A 14,210-nucleotide genomic window follows, 5' to 3' on the forward strand; every position below is an offset into this window, starting at 1 on the left:
TGAGTGTGCAGAGGCTGACAGAGCAAGCCAAGCCGACGGTTCTGTTGCTTAACAGGGGCGGTGCCCAGTTAGAATGCCCATAAACTCGGCAGAGGATTCTGCCTAGGCTGCTGCTTTCTCCGTGGAGGTGGCCTGAGCAGTCCGGGTGGCACCAGGGCAGAGCTGGGATTAACCTCTGTCCTGAACATGGGGCAGTCTAATTGCGTGACCCTGGCACCAGGTAGTGCCCTGTACAAAGAGCTGCCTGGCTTCAGGGAACACGGAGAGCTGGCCTCTCTAGGGACCTCTCCGGGCCACACAGAGAGCTGCTAGTGACGGGCAGCGCGCAGCCAGCTCAGCCGCACACACTTCAGGGCCCAGGCTTCGGGTCTGCACTCCTTGAGGGGGGCAGCAAAGCTAGGTGGTCCCCGTGGCCCGCTCTCAACCGCTTCCACAGGAGGGAGGAGGCTGGCGTTGTCAGCCCAACCTCAGACCACCTAGCACTTCCTGGCCTCGCTCCAGCTCACCCCCTTTGTGGAAGTGGCAGGCTCAGAGTTACAGGAGTGGCAGCTTCAAAGCCACCTTTCTGCAGTGCTCTCCCAAGCAACTAGCAAGTCAGTTGCCAAGCTTAAAAAGATGCATGAAATAGTGTCCATATCAGGCCATCTCTCTGCAGTCTGTTCGCTATTATGCATTTATTTCTCTCACTCCTTAGGCTGTGTAAAGGGGCTGTGACCCAAGCAATATTAGCCTTCTTTACCAGGGTCAGGAAAATAAGCCCCTGTGGTACAGCAGCTTAGTTAATGACCCAGGGCAAGGCAAAGTCTCAGATTAAGCCTCCACGCTGTGAATCAAGGTCCCAACTCCTGGGAGATGGCATTTTACCTATTTCTTCCTGAATTCTTCATTTAGTTATTTTCTAGGACATTTTATCTGTTGTGTTACAAGTAAAACACAAATGTTCTAATAATTTTGAAATGATTTTCAAGCTTGACTTGGGCATTTTATGTGTGTCTGGGCAGGGGCACTAAAAAAAAAATCAGGCACTAGGCACTCTTAAAATCAGGAGAAATGAATAGCTCCACGCTGTGACAGCCTATGTATTTGCTAGGAGTGAATGGCAGAGATCTGCATTTCGTTTTTACAGTATTTCATCAGACACCTGGTAAACCATGTTAGGTGATTTTTTTTTTTTTTTTTTTAAAGGCAGTTTTTCCTAATTCAAAACTCAAGGCACAGGCAGGCAGTCAGCAGCCACTCTGGTGGAATGTGCTCATTCCGGGGGACATCATTACTTCTATGCCAGGGCTGAGCTGAAGTTTTCAGAGGGATTGATAGTTTCCAGCAGGAAAGTCAGCGGAGCGTGGTGGGAACAGGAGGCTCCAGCTCTCTCAGTTTAACACCCTGACCCTGGAATCTGAAGGCTGCAGGTAAAGTTTCCCAGGGCTTGAGAACCTTGCACTCAGCTCTCCTTCCCCTTTTCTGAATCTGTCTTTGCCAGTGAAGCCAAGAGTGTGCGCCGGGAGGATAACTGATGATTTTAGCATCTTTCCTGGCTCCTCATTTTTCCTTAGAGTGTCCTGATTAGGTCTCAAATGAGTATGTTAGCCTGCGGGGCTGCAGAAGTGTCTGAGAGGAAGCGTTGAGAAGAGGTGTCCAGGACGGCACACCACATTGACCCTACAGGGATTAAACCACGTGTGCTCAGGAAGCAGAGAGGAAGGGAGGGAGAGGGAGGAGAGGAATTGATTTTGTATAAAAACTCTATATAATACACTCTGCATTACTGTGTGTGGTAGCAAGCATTCGCGTGTGTTACTGTACAGGTTTATGTACACACGCCACTCACACTGCCATCCATTTTAGGATGATGTAAGGGGGTTTCATGGTGATATTTTTTAAAATACATTATTTTTTATTAGTAATTATAAAAATCTCTGAATACAAATACATGTTATTCCACATACAAACCAACTCAGCGGCAACTGGTTTTCAATAATTAGTAGTATTTCTTCTTTCAGTGAGTGTAAAATTCAAAATTTAGTCCTTTGGTCAAATAGTAATTTTGAATGTACAAAAGCATTGCCTCACATACTAACCTTAGAATATAGTCCCTGAAAAAAGATACAATTTCACTTTTTTTTAACATAAAAAGTAGTTTAATCATGCTAATTTGTAGAAATGTGAACTCAAAAGTTATTAGACTGAAGGACGAGGGTTGAGCTAAATAATGATGGCAGGTACCCAAGTAACTGAGTCAACACATGAAATGAAGAAAAAGGCAGAAGAGTAAGAGGTGGCATAAGAGATCAGCAGAAACTGGAACTGTTCTCCAAAGAAACAAGCAACTTAAACAGTGTGCATCTGCTCTACACCGACTGAGACACGGGAAGGACGCAGGACTCAGTGTCCCTGGATGGCTTCACAGAGTGCAGCAGTGTCTGAGAGGAGCTTAGATTGTAATACACATTTTTCCCGTAGTCCCTGCCCTTGTCCTTGTCATCATCATCACTTCATTGCCACCATCATCGACAAACATGTGAGTGGCTTCCCTTGCCTGACAGAGGTCAGAGGTCATTTGATTTCAAGGTATGAAGCAGCCTAGAGAACCCTGAATAGCTGGGGTTTATCACAGAAAATCTGCAGGGAGTGCAGCCAGACCTCAGAAGGCCTGGGAGATTGTCAGGCTTTTCTGAGGCTACATGGTAGCTCATGTCTGATTGTTTCCTCTCTGCAAACCAGCCCCTGTGCTCACTGCCCACTCACACATGGCCACAAGGCCAAGCCTAAAATGGAGGCTTCAGTCACCAGACCTACATGACGTTCCAACTTTGGACCATCATCAGCTGAGTCCTGGTTTCTAGTGTCTTGTAGATGAAATTCCTCAAGAAAGAATAAGAGAGAGGGAAACCAAATAAAAGCAGCCCACCTCATAGGTCAGGGGCTACACTATTCCACTTTATGACTGGGGCCGAGTTGGGACACACGTTATAACAGCACCATTCAGATGGAGCTGCAGGTGAGAAGGCATTTAAGTTAACCTGGGAAGGGAGTTTGGGTACCATGGGGCAGTAGATTAACACCTCCACGAGAGCCAGGAATGGTGAGATGTTAGTGAATGAACACAAGCATCCAAGACTAAGGAACTTCTAAGACATCTCCTGAAATGAACAAATTAGTATTCTAATGCCTCCTCAATAGCAATAACTAATGTGTGTTGACTTATTCCTGTGTTCTAAGCACTATGCATGTGCTAGTAGGCATTACTGTATTTAATCCTCACAAACCTATGAAGTGACTACTATTATTAACCCCAATTTACAGATGAAGAACTGAGACTCAGAGAGGCCAATGAATTTGTCTGAGCTAGTAAGTGACAGAGCACAGACATAAACCCAGGCCTCTGACTCCAGAGCCCAACGACTTACCTGTACACTTTTTTAATTTTTATTGGGAGTCTCTAAGTTGTGCAGTTAACATGCTCAGCTACAAACCAAGAGGTTAAAGGTCCAAGTCCGCTCAGGATCACCTCAGAAGAAACGCCTGGTGATCTAATTCCAAAAACTCACAGTAGAAATGGAGCATGGTGCTACTCTGACACACATGGAGTTGCCCTGAGTCGAAATCAACTCAATGGCAACTGGTACTGGTAACTTTTTAAGACTGATTTCCTTTTATTTGGCCTGTTTTTGAGGATTTAAATGCATGGGCACTAAATAAAGTTGACAGTCATTCTACAGTATTCTCTAGAAAGTTCCTAGAAGACTTTGTCATTTATAGCCCAGGTTTGCTAATATTTAATGCTACAAAGTTCTAATGTTCAACCTATGTCTCCAAAAGGCATTTAGAACTTGTATCAAACATCGCTGGCCAACTGTTTCCTGAACATCTTATGTGTGCGGACACCAGAGCAGGTGCCGAAGACACAGAGGGGGAAAAGACAGTTACTGACCTCTGTACAAATCCCTTCATACACCAAAATTATCGGGTTCTCTGCCTGCTCTCATTTCTCCAAAAGAAATCCCTGCGATTTCTTCAGTCCTACTTTTCAGCCCTTTAATCATTTTCATTTGCTTTCTCTGGATTTTCTTCAAACCTCTCCGTGGTTACTTCATCTTACTTAAGAGGTTAGGGTGGGAGGAATAACTCAAAGCTCCTGCATGCTGGGTGCTTGTTTATGAATTCCAAGGTGACTATTCTCTTTTTCTTAATAAGAGCAAAACACAACTGACTTATGTTTAGCTTGCGTACTACTATGGCCCCCAGCTCTTTTTCTTCCATACTTGTACATTGCCAGTCCTTCCTGGCTGTTTTTATGGCCTTGGTTTTCATTCCCACATAAATTACCCAGCCCTCTCTCTGTTATGCCTCATTCTGTTTTCTATCACTCCCCTTCACCAACTGGTCAGAAACATGTTTAGTTTTAATCCCCTGTTTTATTTCTTTCTTTCCATTGGCTTTTTCATTTTGAAGAATTTCTAGAAATAACTAGTCTTATCTAGTCCTTGGCCTAAAGTTGGGACTCATTTTTGCCCATTTCATCTTTAAAAAGCTGTAAGGGTAGAGTTACCACATCTCTTTTGATAAGAGATAAACAATATTCAGAAGAAAGAAATCTATAACGTGCCACGTACTGGGTTCAGTACTTTAATGACATTTTCCCGTTTATTTTTTATGATATCATGATTATATGGGTTTTGTCATTATGGTTTTTCAGATAAAGAGACTAAAGCTCAGGAGATTTTGTTAACCTGACTAAGGCCACGATGTTAACAAGAGGTAGAATGGGAATTTTAACGCAGTTCTGGCTGCCTCCAAAGTCTGTGATTTTTAATCCTTTCTTACATTTATTCGTTCTCACTGTCAAAACATTTCTCTTTGGCAGACTCAGGGTTTATCCCAGCTCTGCTGTCAACATGTTGTTAGACATGGCAGGTAAGTCAATTCATTCCTTGTGTTCATTTTTCTTTTCTCGAACAAGGAGATGATAATATCCATCCTACCTGCCTCACAGAGTTGTAAAAGGACCAACGTGGAAGCACTTCAAAAAGTAGAAAACCTAAACAAATCCAGGCTGTTATTACTACTCATCTTGTGCATTGTCCAGTTTGGGGTTCAGAACATTGCTCCTAAATCATAAAAGGTATATAATAACTCTCTTAAGAAAGCACTATATCAGTTAGGATGCTTTCAACTGCTAGTAACAGAAAGCCCTGCCTTCGCTGCCATAAACAATCAGGCAGTTATTCACTTAGTAAGAAGGTTCCAAGGTGGGTAGCTCCAAGGTTAGTTAATTCATGGCTCCTTGACACCATTAATGACCACAGTGTCTTCTGTCTTTCAGATCTACCACCCTCAACAGGTTGGCTCAAACACACGCTGGATCATTTCATGGTAGCAAGATGGTAGATGCAGACTCTGCCATGACATGAAAGTGTCTACATCCAACTGAAGGAGCTGAAGGTGCCTGCCTCTTCCTGATGGCCTACTTTTTATAAGAAAGAAAAACCTTTCCCAGAAGCCACCACCCCTAGCAAAAATGCTTCCACATCTCATTGGGTAAAACTGCACCACATGGTCTTCCTTAAACCAGTCCCTGGAAGGGAAACGGAATTACACCATGATCGGGTTACTGAAACACATGACTGTGTGGAGACAGTGGATCATCCACACAAAATCAGGGTTCTGTTAATTAAGGAGGAAAGGGGGAAGGGCTGTTGGTTAGCAACCAGCAATATCTGCTATGTAAAGTGAATTAAAAATGAGCTATGATTGACTCTAGTCTCTCCAATCTCAGAGGACCCCTAAAAGAGAAGAGGGCAAAATACGCTTCCATTTCATTTCAACCCAGTTCTAGTTTAAAGTATTAAATTTCGTTTTACGTTCAGAGGCTAAAGATCCTTCTTTTTCCTCCCTGGGTCTCTCACTTTCTCTTTATTTTGGTTACAGCTTGTACTAATCAGAGCCAGAACGCTGAAGGGCTGATTAACGTTTTCTTTTCTAGGCTTTCCCAAGTGAAACAGAGGGAGGGACTCTAGGATGGGAAGACTCTTCTTAGTGAAACTAAAATGCAAGTTCCTCATTTGTCTCCTTCACAAATCACATCCCCCTCAACAAGGCAAATAACTACAACCTTGCCGCTCTTACTACTTTTCCAACTGATTCGGTCTCTAATGAACACGATCCCTCTTAAGACAGTTGTTCTAAATGAGCAAGGTGGCGTTACTTAGTGTGCGGACTTTTCTGGATTTAGTTCTGAGATCTGGGTTTCATATCCAGTGACTTGTACCTTCCAAAAGAGAAGCTTTAGCAGTCCAGAAGGACCTCAAGGTTAATTACATAAGAACGGGTAATCGCTATCCACAAGTGATCACTGGGCTGTAAATTCATAGATGCTGAGTCTTAGCTCAAGAATATTTTTAGCTTTGAAGTCCACTGGCTTTTCCTGTCTTTCACTCCCTTTGTTCACCCTAAAATTAACATTAATTAACATTTGTTTCCAAGTGCACTATGCCTCCACCATATAATCAGGACAAGTTTCCTAATATTTTTTTAAGGTTGATCTTAAAGTCCCTGCGTCTATCTCTGAGTAAAGATCAACATTTGCAGCAGGGAGTTTATCAGGCTTTTTTTGGGCCCTGGGGATACCTAAGAGTGCCCATGTGGTCACAGACCCAGAGACCTCCACAGCCCGCACTTGCAGCAACATTCTTCCAATGGAGCTGAGAAGAAATATGTTTAGGCTTTGTGTTCTGGGAAAATGACATGGCACAAAAGCAATAATATTTCAATTATTGCCACTTAGAGACCACCAAAATAGTTATAAGCAGAGACAGACAATCTGGGCTATCTAGTCATTTTCTAAATATTTTAGAAACCACACTGAAACCTCAAACTGGATACAATTCCTTGGCTTTCTGATACTAACACTTGTGACTGTGGCTAGAAAAGTGTCAAAATACTGGCAGAAAGATCTTTTCCTCACTCTCTGGCGAACAGAGGAAAAGGAGGATACTGCATGACCCCTACTAACTGCCACTAAAAAATAGATCCACTAATGCTATCGGCTCGGAGGTACACAGTACGAAACCCGCTGATGCCCAGTCGACTCTGACCCATGGCAACCCCGTGTGTGTCAGAGCAGAACTGGGCTCCATAGTGTTTTTATGACGGATTTTCCAGAATCAGCACTCCGCGTCTTTCTTCTGAGGCAACTCTGGGTGGACTCGAACCTCCAACCTCTCAGTCAGCAGCCAAGCACATTAGCTGCTTGCACCACCTAGGGGCTCTACCCAAGTGTACGAGGCTATGAAAATAACAATGAAGCAGTTTCTTTGTGATCAAAAATTGGAACTCTTGGAGCTTGTTTACAGGGTTTAGCACTTTTAAGAAGTGTTAAGGCTCCTGGCTCTTTTTTGGGCATCTGGAAGTAACCTGTAAATTTGTATAGTGGTTCCTTGTTTTCAGTTTTCAAAGCACTTTCCACTTCATCATCTCATTTGAGTCTCAAATTCTGTGAGTTAGAGAAGGCAGGCATTGTTCATGGTGCTTTAGAATTGACAATAAGGTTAAGGAGTTTAAGTAACTTAACCGAGACCACTGAGGTGACCATACGTACCAGTTTCCCCAGGACAGTGCCTGTTTCCACGTGTTGCTCCACAGTAAATGTTAAAAGGCCTCCTTCAACTCTCAAAGGTGTACTGGTTTGAATGATAAGGTAGTTATCGTCCTAGCCATAGGTCAAGGTCAGAACCCAGACCTCTCGCTCTTGGTCCAAGGCTACCATAGCCACACCTCTAACACGGTTACTGAAACATCATGGCGGTCAGCCAGTAAAACAAAGCATATCCTCCTCTAGCTCACCAGGGATTACAGCAAGTGACGAATCAAGTGAAACTCCCCTGGACCCAGAACCTCTTCCTGGTGACAATGGTGGCTCCAAAGGTGACTCTTTCTGCTGACTCACTGTGGCCAAAACAACCCAGACTTTCCCAAGGCTTCAAGTGTCAAATGAGATTCAAAATACCCAGCACTAATCACTTTGGTCTTACTAATTTACCCAAAGTGAAATACCCTACCCTTTAACTGCCACAGTCTCAGACCAGTTATTTATTTTAGTGCAAAATTTAGCCCCCGTTCACACTAACCTTAGATTATCTAACAGTAATATATGGAAAAAGGAGTTGGTGTCCTAACTCTGAGGTGACTGAAAAATTGTGTACCTATTAGACAAAATAGTAAGAGCAAACGCTTGTTAATCACACGGTCCAGGGAGAGGGGGAAGCACTAGTTTGGGGAGACAGTAATCTCATTTTAAGATTGTTATTTTAAGATATAAATCTTACAGGTGTACATCTCAGAGAGACTAGCTATGTCTTCTGTTTTCTGTTTTTTCCTCCCTACTAAAGGGAGAGAAAGGTAATAACAACCAAATATTTGAGGATAATCTGTGTTCTTAAGACAGAAAGAACTAGAGAAACTCAGTATTTACTTTTAAAGGATCAACTTATGAGCTCAGTTGTCCTTGATTTTTCTGCATTCATCGGTCTAATCTTTCTCTCCAACTGACTCTTTCAAGGAAGAATGTTGTTAGAATAAAGATCCTTATCCTGCTCCTTCTAATGGTATTTCTCATCCTACCCTAAGTTTATGCACTTTTGGGTGATTCTCCTACTGAGCATTTGAAGGCAAGCTTGTGAATAAGTAATTGAATTGGATCATCACCTCCGTTTTGAAAACCACTCTAACTTTTCCCCTTAAGAAATCCCCTCACCCATCCAGAGAAGGATCTTCCTGGGTGGAAGTGTTCAGGGACACCCACCAAGCTTTGCTTCTTCACCTCATCAGCTCTTCCCTTTCCATAAAGCCACCCTATTCTCTACCTAATCTAACTTCCTGTGGAAAGCTTTCCACTAATTGCTTAGCAACCCTCTCCCTGGACTACACTCAAGACAGAGAGGAACAAGCCTTGGCTTGTCGTTTGCTATATTAAAAACAGAACAACACTGAAAACTCAGGCTAAACTGTATGTCCCAAGGTTACCTGAAGGCCACTTAAACAGGAGAAACTCCTATTAAAAGTCACCATAGCCTCTTGGTAGAGTGAGATTAGCACCCATTGAGAAGACCTGGGCTTAAATCACAACTCTGCTACTTATTAGCTATTGTGACCCAGAGCAAATTTCTTATTCTCTCTGAGGCTTGGTTGTTGTTGTTAGCTGCCATCAAGTGGGCCCCCAAATCATGGTGACCCCACACACAACGGAACGACATGCTGCCTGGTCCTGCACCATCCTCATGATTGGTTGCAGATCAGATGATTGTGATTCATAGGGTTCTCACTGGCTAATTTTCAGAAGTAGATTACCAGGCCTCTCTTCCTAGTCCATCTTAGTATGAAAAAGCTCCATTGAATTCTGTTCAGCATCATAGCAACACACAAGCCTCCACTGACAGACAGGTGTGGTAGCTGCAGGTGAGGTACATTGGCCAGGAATCGAACCTGGGTCTCCTGAAAGGAAGGTGAGAATTCTACCACTGAACCACCACTGCCCCTCCATCTTCAGTAAACGTAGATGATGTCTACTGCGACTTCTCCCAATAGCGGTTATTTGTGCACACAGTTACCAGGGCCAGGAACTGCACTTGATGCTTTGCACCCACTGTCTCTAATCCCTGCAACCACCTTGTGGAGTAGGCATTGTTATCCCCATTAGACACATGAGGAAACTGAGACCCAGGGACATTAAGTGACCACCCAAGGCCACACAGCACAAAAGAGCTGGCCCTTGGGTTTGCCTCTTAGATTCAAAGTCTTTCAGCTCCAAAGCCAGGCTGTACCCATTAGTAAACATTGCCTCCTCTCCCAGGGTAGCTTGGAGCATCAACATGCCAGCTTACTTAAGGAATGCCATCCAGGTCAGAGCCATCTTTGGAAATCCACTTCCTCTCTGTCCTCCACCTCCCTGCCTCCCAGCTCCTTCTCTGGCTGCTCGCCAGCACCCCCTACATTGTAAGAGCCAGGGATGCATACCGTGCACACTTGTCTGTGCTCTCAGACCATGTCACCATTAGACACTGTGCAAAGGCAGTGGGCGGAAATCCAGCCAGACTACCCTGGGCCAGGAATTCTTCAAAAATAATTATTTCACAGGTCAGTAGGTGCTGCCAACCAAACTGCTCCAGTACAGATTTTGCCGATTCCTAAGATCCCATCTTCTATCCTTCACTCTAGCTGAACCAAGCAAACATGCCCTCACCCAGTTACTTTCCCTCTTTTCTATCCTAGCCTTATTATTTCAATTACCATCCCAAACAAGACACCACGAATGAAGAAGGGGGAGGAACCACAATGGTCAACATCAGACTTAATAATAACAATTATATAATTATATATCCTTCATCTAATAATATACAATTACCCAGTAATCACTATTAAACAGTGTAGTGGTGACCACTGAGGTTTCAGAGCCCTTTGATTATTGTTATCACTGATACTGAAGCAGAAGATCCTTCTCTACCAGTGTTTCTGCGCATCACAGACATCCTTTCTGTGCAGCTTGGCCTCGTACACTGTATATTTATGTCTTCACTCTTTAGCTGAGGTCTCCATGGGAGATCCAAGCCTTAGACTAAGGCCATCTCCTGGGTCTCAAGTAATGTTATATGTAAATTATTTTTTATTGTGATGCAAATACACACAACAAAACATTTGCCAATTCAAGTTTCTACATGCACAATTCAATGACATTGATTACACTCTTCATGGATATGCTTCATCTCCAAGTAGAGACAGTATCTGGAGAAGCTGCCTTTCTGTGGTGGTTGATGGGAAAATCTCACATCAAAATAGCTAGAATGAGAGCATGACTCCAACTTGCTTCCACCTGGCTTTGAGATACTCAGAAAAAGAGTAAATATTGATAACTCCCAAGTAAAATTAAAGCAAAGTCCTCAGTTCTACTGACTTTGTCATCTCTGGCAATTCAGATTCTCTAATCTGATGTCTGTACTCCTGTGGAGGCAAATATTCAATTTTATCTTTTCTTCCCAACTTCAGGACATCTTTTTTGTTGGTGGGTAGGTGGAGTGGGCACAACAACAGTATAAAGATTCTTTCTGACAATTGTTTATGCTATCGTTTACCAGGAAAGGTGATTTCTTGGCTAAAGACTATACAGCAGACTTCCAAGCCCTAACTTTCCCATTTCCCAAACTGCTTGTGGCTGTCCAGAAGATTTATCTTGAGGTTTACAAAATGACCCCCACACATCCATCAGTTTGTTGCACATGGTGGCATGCATACCAGCGGGGTCACCAATGGCAGACAGGTTTCAGCAGAGCTTCCAACCTAAGACAAACTAAGAAGAAAGTTCTAGTGTTCTACTTCTGAAAATTAGCCAATGAAAACCCTATGGATCACCACAGAATATTATCCAAAATGGTGGTAGAAGATGAGCTCTCTAGGTTGGAAGGCAGTCAAAACACACAACAGTGGAAAAGAATGGACTCGAGCATACCAACAATCGTGAAGATGGCGTAGGACCAAGCAACATTTCGTTCTGTTGTACGTGGGGTCACCATAAGTCAAAACCGACTTGATGACAACTAACAACAACTACAAACTAAAGCAAGGCAAGTTTCCCTTTCCTGGGTGTGAGACTTGTTACTCTCTAGTTCTTAGGGATCCACTTTGCTTGATTCATAAGTTCTTAGGGATCCACTTTGCTTGATTCATAAGGTAATAGAACAAGCTAAAAAGCAACCCATGTCTCTAAGCTAAGATTTCAAGCTTGGGGACCAACATAAATGAGAAGAATGTGAATTCATTTCCTTCAAACTAAATTTATCATTACCCATTACCCATTGCCATCGAGTCAATTCTGACTCATAGCGACCCTACAGGAGAGAGTAGAACTGCCCCATACAGTTTCCAAGGAGTGCCTTGTGGATTTGAAATGCCAACTTTTTGCTTAGCAGCCGTAGCTCTTAACCACTGCGCCACCAGGGTTTCCAATCAGCATTAGATGATTTTTTTTAAAAAAGAGATAAAGCAAATGACTTTTCTATTCATCGTCGTAAGCCATAAAAACTGTTTTTCAGCTTGATCTACAAAATAACACTAAGAGGCTGATCCTTTCAGCAGATAATAATCTATATTATCCTCAAGCCTGAAGGAATACTACATGATGGTGATAGAATCTGGCATATGAAAGAGTTTTTGAGGTCTTTACAGCACTGTGCTTGTGACTCTAGAACAAGACTTGTCAAGAACAAATATAATTAATGACAAGCAGAAGAATGTTCTGTGTAGGACGCACTCCCACCTGCGCCAGATGATGAATGATGGAAACACATACCTCTTTTCTTTCATGCATTTCATGTGTTCATGCCTCCCTCTTCCCTATAACAAAGTCAGCCTGGGCATGCCACGTGGGACAATGACACAGAGCACTTAGTGCCAATCCAGGGGGATAACTAAAGCAGCTCCTTCCACCTCTCTGTCCACCAGGCAGGTGAGCTTGCCAGATCTAAACCCAAGCCTAAGTATTAAGTTTCCATTTTGGGACTGGGGTTTGGGATATCCTGAGCTCTATAGCAAGTGGCCACCACCTGTCTGCCAGTTTGTCATACTGTGGTGGTTTACGTGTTGTTGTGATGCTAGAAGCTATGCCACTGGTATTTCAAATACCAGCAGTCACCCATGGTAGACAGGTTTCAGTGGCGCTTTCAGACTAAGACAAACTAGGAAGAAAGACCTGGTGATCTGCTTCCAAACATTACCAAATGAAAACTTTATGGATCATAACAGAATATCTTCTGATATAGTGCTGGAAGATGAGCCCTCTAGGTTGGAAAGAAATCAAAATACACAGTGGCTGCCAACAATGGCCTTGAGCATACCAACAATCATGAAGAAGGCACAGGATTGGGCAATGTTTCTTTCTGTTGTGTATGGAGTCACCATCAGTCGGAGCTGGCTCGAGAGCAACTAACTACAACAATAGCAAGCAAAGGAACCCTCCTGCTCAGCACCCTTTTTTGGATTCCTAGTGCATGTGCAAGGACACCTGAACTTCCTGTGGCCTAGAAGGCCCTCTGTGAGCTGTCTCTTCAGTCTCAACAGACAGCAATCTTAACCCCAATCATGAGAGTTAGCAACACTAGCTTTCCAGTCCCAGTCAAGCTCTTTCCTGTTTCAGCGTCTTTACATACCCCTGACCTACGGATCTCTGGACACAAGCCTACGGGGGCCTCCTGCCTGCCACCTGACCTACAGATTTTGGACTTGCCAGCCCCCACAATCACATGAGCCAATTTCTTATGTGTGTATATATATATACACACATATATATCATTGGTTCTGTTTCTCTAGAGAACTCTAAGACAGCCACATAATTACTCTGCCCACATTCTGCATTTCCTAGGGCATTCATCGTGGTTTCACATTACTTTTGTACACTGGTAATACAAACAGGACAGGGTAGCTTTCCCCTCATGCATTCATAGCCTTTAGCTAAAAATGATGACATTAATCTACTTACCCTAAGGGGCTAACTAAAGAATGTGTAAAAAGGCAATTAAGAAATATTCCCAAGTAATTGAAAAAGAAAAGCATACTAAAAATTATGTGCATAAAAATTAATAAAGTGCACAAAAGAATTTATGATTGCTGTAGAGTTGGTTTTACCAGGCAAGAGGGCACTTTAAGTGGGCCTTGGAGACCTGGGACTTATTCTTCACTACGTCTTCTAGTTGGATAGTTAAGGTTCACAGTGTACTAGGATGTTACAGAGCATGCCCAAGCCATAAGTCTGTCCCTCCAAAATCATATGGGATACAGTGGAGGGTGCATACCTAACATTCCCGTCCACAGAGCCCCCGCACATATACCGATTCCTTTTAATAGGTAGGATTCTCAGGGTTGTTTTCTGGTTTTATTTCCATTTTTTTCTTGGTTGTAAGACTCCTAAACACCCAAGCATAGACTCAGATCCCTTAGGGGAAGACTGTGCTAGTTCTAATCTACTTCTGGGGTTAGTACCAAAAAAAAAAAAAAAAAAACCGCATTGCCATTAAGTCGATTACAACTCATAGAGACCCTATAGGACAGAGTAGAACTGCTCCATAGAGTTTTCAAGGAGCACCTGGTGGATTTGAACTGCCAATCTTTTGGTTAGCAACCGTTAGCTCTTAACCACCATAGCACCAGGGTTTCCCCAGGGGTCGGCA

The 14,210-nt window shown here is 43.2% G+C and overlaps 1 long non-coding RNA gene across 1 annotated transcript in view; it reads left to right on the top strand.

The window, feature by feature from the left end:
- LOC126058368 (uncharacterized) overlaps positions 1–5,828 on the top strand; it is a 76,105-nt gene extending 70,277 nt beyond the window's left edge. The window contains exon 3 of the long non-coding RNA XR_007513210.1: positions 5,324–5,828. This is a non-coding gene — a long non-coding RNA (uncharacterized LOC126058368). The remainder of the gene's footprint in view (positions 1–5,323) is intronic.
- Positions 5,829–14,210: the final 8,382 nt, after the last annotated feature.

The sequence above is a fragment of the Elephas maximus genome, chromosome 14, assembly GCF_024166365.1.
Source record: "Elephas maximus indicus isolate mEleMax1 chromosome 14, mEleMax1 primary haplotype, whole genome shotgun sequence".
NCBI classification, from domain to species: domain Eukaryota; kingdom Metazoa; phylum Chordata; class Mammalia; order Proboscidea; family Elephantidae; genus Elephas; species Elephas maximus.